Raw genomic sequence first — 5,467 nt, 5'->3', positions numbered from 1 at the left:
ACCCCAGCTATTCACAATATATGTTAATGATCTAGACGAGGGAACTAGATGTAATATCTCCAAGTTTGCAGACGACACAAAGCTGGGTGGGCGTGTGTGCTGTGAGGAGGATGCCGAGAAGCTCCAGCATGATTTGGACAGGTTGTGTGTTTGGGCAGATGCATGGCAGATGCAGTACAATGTGGATAAATGCAAGGTTATGCACTTCGGTGGCAAAAACAGGAAGGTAGATTATTATCTGAACGGCAATAGATTGGGAAAAGGGGAAGTGCAACGAGACCTGGGTGTCCTTGTGCACCACTCGCTGAAGGTAAGCATGCAGGTGCAGCAGGCGGTTAAGAAGGAAAATGGTATGTTGGCCTTCATAGCGAGAGGATTCGAGTACAGGAGCAAGGATGTCTTGCTGCAGTTGTACAGGGCCTTCGTGAGACCACACCTTGAGTATTGTGTGCAGTTTTGGTCGTCTTATCTGAGGAAGGATGTTCTTGCCATGGAGGGAGTGCAGCGAAGATTCACCAGACTGATACCTGGGATGGCAGGAATGATGTATGAAGAGAGATTGGGTCGATTAGGCTTATATATGCTAGAGTTTAGAAGAGTGAGAGGGGATCTCATTGAAACTTATAAAATTCTAACAGGACTAGACAGACTAGATGCAGGAAGGATGTTCCCGATGGCGGGGGAGTCCAGAACCAGGGGTCACAGTCTAAGGATAAGGGGTAAGCCATTTAGGACTGAAATGAGGAGGAATTTCTTCACCAAGAGAGTGGTGAACCTGTGGAATTCTCTACCACAGAAGGCAGTTGAGGCCAATTCATTAAATATATTCAAGAAGGAGTTAGATATATTTCTTAAGGCTAAAGGGATATGGGGAGAAAGCAGGGACAGGGTACTGAATTTGGATGATCAGCCATGATCTCATTAAATGGTGGAGCAGGCTCGAGGGGCCAAATGGTCTACTCCTGCTCCTATCTTCTATGTTTCTATGTGACTACTCTTCAAAAGTACTTCATTGGCTGTAAAGAGTTTTGGGAGGTCCTGAGATCCTGAAAGGTACTATATAAATGTAAGTTCATTCAAGTCTTTCTTAGCATTGCTGATGCACCTGTAGTATTCACTTAAATCCAATTGTCAATATGCCAGTTCTGTAACTGAACAGCTCAAAAGTCTGAGCTGCACTCTTTCAATTTACTTCTCATTATTCTTACCTGTTGATCTTGGTATTTGCAAAAATCTTTTGAAAATGAAGAGTTAATAAAATCTCAGTAGCAGCCAGACGTGGACAGAATCCAGTATCCAATTGGTTTCTTTTGGGACGTGTGTGTGAAAGCAATACATATTGCGACTACAGGCAACCTGCTCTTTTGACCTGAGGGCGCCTGGTTCTAAACCCATTTCTTAAATTTGCTGTTTTGGTATAACCCTGAGCACAGGGAATCTGCAGGATGCCACACGATGTAAAATAGCAAATAAAGCTATGTTCTAAGCTACGACGGACCATACAAAGCCCTTTCTATCACGTCAATCCTAGTTCCCTTGAAAACACAAAATTATGAGCTTCTAACTTTGAAGTAGAAGTGCTAATGCCATGGCCTAGCTCTCTAACAGGCCCAGAACATTAGCTGCAGTGATTGAAGTCAGCAGACTGAGCTCAAAGCGCAACCCACCTCGTTAATGCGGTTTCCTACTGGAAATAATACAAAGGACACTTGGATTCATTTTTCTATTGTATGATACATTGAATATTACCGTAAATCTTTGAGTATAATACCCATGCAATACATCATCCTCACACTTTGCACCATGAGTCTTCAATAAATGTAGTACCTGTGTATAATATACTCCCCAGACTTTTGGCCGTTGAGAACTGTTAAAATAAATTGGATTAATTTCGATCTTTCCAAATGCCTTTCATCAAGAAAGAACTGCCAAAAAAATAGAATTGAACCAGTGACAGTTCATAGAGCCCTGACCTTTCGCCGTATTTTTTGCACATGCACAAATCAACAGCTTTTTTTGCACATACGGAAATCAGCGTATTTTTTTTCTCATGAGCAAATGGACGTTTTTTTTCACGCAAGCGCAAATTGGCAAATTGACGTCATCGGGCATTCGGCGCAAATCCCCCCCCAAAATCCCGAGATTTAGGAGTTCCATTGTGAGATCGCAAGTGACGCTTTATTTCACTCAGAAATCGCATCTCTCGCGATGGATTCTCGAGAGTTGGGAATACTGTTATATGCTCAAGTCTCCGGAGTGGGTCTTGAACTCATGTCCTATTACCACTGAGACAAGGCTAGCACTTCACTGAACTACATTAGTACTGGAGAACCAAACATTTTCATGTTGTTACTAACTGGCAACTTCTTATTGGAATGCCAATATATATATCTATATATATAAATTGGTCGATCTGTCTGTCTGTCATTCTGTCTGTCATCGCCTGTGCGTCTGTCGGGCTGTGCGCTCGAAAGTTACAGGGCGTACCTACGCGCGCGTTACCTCCAAAGAAAGCTTACGCTTCCGAGACGATTTTAAGCGTATTTACGTTTCGGCCGGGCTAAAATTGCGCCCGCGGTATCCCAAAAACCTTCAACATTCCGCTCATTAGCATCTCATTATCCGCTCATTAGCGACAGAGTGACCTCGAGGTCGACCAATCGTACGGCGGCTTGCTGCCGCGTGCGGTCAGGCCCTCCTACGGTCGAGTGACGGGACGATTGACCAATCCTACGCTTTGGTGACCTGACGGTCGACCAATCGGTGGGTGTGTGGGTGGGCCTTATCGTTCTGAACCGAGGTGAGTCGCCGCCATCTTGCTTCCATTCTTTTTCCTGCTTTCTGCGTCTTTCTTTTCAAATATACATTTCAGCAAAATAAAATTCAATTTATTAAATTCTTTTAAAATAAATCACTCATTTGTAAATATTTTATCTCACCTAAACACTCTTTTTCCTACCTTGGCGCCTATTTTTTCTTAGGCCTGAAAGCCTGGGCCTTTCTGCCCAGCCAGGCCCGAGCTAGGTAACTGGGCTGCTGCTAAGCTCCTCACCACCGCCACCCCCCCCCCCCGTGTCACGTTACCCGGGGCAACGGCGTCAGCCACGAGGGTCAGGGTGCGCGCGCAGCAGGAGCAGGTGAGACTCTTCCGCGCTCGGCTCGGCGGGGGGGGGGGGCCGGGGCTCTCGAGAGTGCGGATCGGGTTACCCCGGCAACGGGAGTGTGGGCCGGCTGGGGCTTGGAGAGCGCGGCTCTCGGCCAGGGGGGGGGCGGGGCTTGGAGAGCGCGGCTCTCGGCCGGGGGGGCAGGGCTTGGAGAGCGCGGCTCTCGGCCGGGGGGGCGGGACTTGGAGAGCGCGGCTCTCGGCCGGGGGGGGCGGGGCTTGCAGAGCGCGGCTCTCGGCCGGGGGGGCGGGGCTTGCAGAGCGCGGCTCTCGGCCGGGGGGGCGGGGCTTGGAGAGCGCGGCTCTCGGCCGGGGGGGGCGGGGCTCGGAGAGCTGGGCTCTCGGCAGTGCGGGGCAGCGCGGCAGGGTTACCCCAGCAACCGGCGTGGCCGTGCCTGTCTCTCAGCCTCAAGCCCTCCCTTCCTCCCTCCCCCCTTCCTTCCCCCCCCGCCCCCCCTTCCCCGCCCCCCCCTTCCCCCCCGCCCTCCCTTCCCCCCACCCGCGCTCTCTCTCTACCCCCCAGTCGCTCTCTCTCTACCCCCCAGTCGCTCTCTCTCTTCCCCCCCCGTCGCGCTCTCTCTTCCCCCCCGTCGCTCTCTCTCTTCCCCCCAGTCGCGTGCTCTCTTCCCCCCAGTCGCTCTCTCTCTTCCCCCCGGTCGCTCTCTCTCTTCCCCCCGGTCGCTCTCTCTCTTCCCCCCGGTCGCGCTCTCTCTTCCCCCCGGTCGCTCTCTCTCTTCCCCCCGGTCGCTCTCTCTCTCCCCCCCGGTCGCTCTCTCTCTTCCCCCGGTCGCTCTCTCTCTTCCCCCCCGGTCGCGCTCTCTCTTCCCCCCGGTCGCGCTCTCTCTTCCCCCCCGGTCGCGCTCTCTCTTCCCCCCCGGTCGCGCTCTCTCTTCCCCCCCGGTCGCTCTCTCTCTTCCCCCCCGGTCGCGCTCTCTCTTCCCCCCCCGGTCGCGCTCTCTCTTCCCCCCCGGTCGCGCACTCTCTTCCCCCCCGGTCGCGCACTCTCTTCCCCCCCGGTCGCGCTCTCTCTTCCCCCCCCGGTCGCGCTCTCTCTTCCCCCCCCGGTCGCGCTCTCTCTTCCCCCCCGGTCGCGCTCTCTCTTCCCCCCCGGTCGCGCTCTCTCTCCCCCCCGGTCGCGCGCGCTCTTCCCCCCCCGGTCGCGCGCGCTCTTCCCCCCCCGGTCGCGCGCGCTCTTCCCCCCCCGGTCGCGCGCGCTCTTCCCCCCCCGGTCGCGCGCGCTCTTCCCCCCCGGTCGCGCGCGCTCTTCCCCCCCCCGGTCGCGCGCGCTCTTCCCCCCCCGGTCGCGCGCGCTCTTCCCCCCCCGGTCGCGCGCGCTCTTCCCCCCCCGGTCGCGCGCGCTCTTCCCCCCCCGGTCGCGCGCGCTCTTCCCCCCCCGGTCGCGCGCGCTCTTCCCCCCCCGGTCGCGCGCGCTCTTCCCCCCCCGGTCGCGCGCGCTCTTCCCCCCCCCGGTCGCGCGCGCTCTTCCCCCCCCCGGTCGCGCGCAGCTCTTCCCCCCCCCGGTCGCGCGCGCTCTTCCCCCCCCGGTCGCGCGCGCTCTTCCCCCCCCGGTCGCGCGCGCTCTTCCCCCCCCGGTCGCGCGCGCTCTTCCCCCCCGGTCGCGCGCGCTCTTCCCCCCCCGGTCGCGCGCGCTCTTCCCCCCCCGGTCGCGCGCGCTCTTCCCCCCCCGGTCGCGCGCGCTCTTCCCCCCCCGGTCGCGCGCGCTCTTCCCCCCCCCGGTCGCGCGCGCTCTTCCCCCCCCGGTCGCGCGCGCTCTTCCCCCCCCGGTCGCGCGCGCTCTTCCCCCCCCCGGTCGCGCGCGCTCTTCCCCCCCCGTCGCGCGCGCTCTTCCCCCCCCCGGTCGCGCGCGCTCTTCCCCCCGTCGCTCTCTCTCTTCCCCCCGGTCGCTCTCTCTCTTCACCCCCGGTCGCTCTCTCTCTTCACCCCCGGTCGCTCTCCCTCTTCACCCCGGTCGCTCTCTCTCTTCCCCCCTAGTCGCTCTCTCTCTCTCTCTTCCCCCCCCAGCAACATGCCCTCGAAAAAGCCTCAGCACCGCCGGGCACTCCAGCTAGTCTATATATATATATATAAAAGGATCTGTCTCTGTCTGTCTATCTGTCTGTCTGTCCTTCGGTGTGCGTCTGTCCAGCTGTGCACTCGAAAGTTATAGAGCGTACCTACGCGTGCGTTACGTCAAAAGAAAGCTTACCATTCCAAAACGGTCGTAAGTGTATTTACGTTTCGGCCGGAAAAAATTGCGCCCACGGTATCCAAAAAACGTTCAAAATTCTGCTCATTAGCATCTCA

Source organism: Somniosus microcephalus, chromosome 7 (genome assembly GCF_052327205.1).
Source record: "Somniosus microcephalus isolate GS21.2 chromosome 7, FLI_Smic_1.0, whole genome shotgun sequence".
Lineage (NCBI taxonomy): Eukaryota > Metazoa > Chordata > Chondrichthyes > Squaliformes > Somniosidae > Somniosus > Somniosus microcephalus.
The sequence above is the reverse complement of the archived record's forward strand: the minus strand, read 5'-3'. Positions refer to the sequence as shown.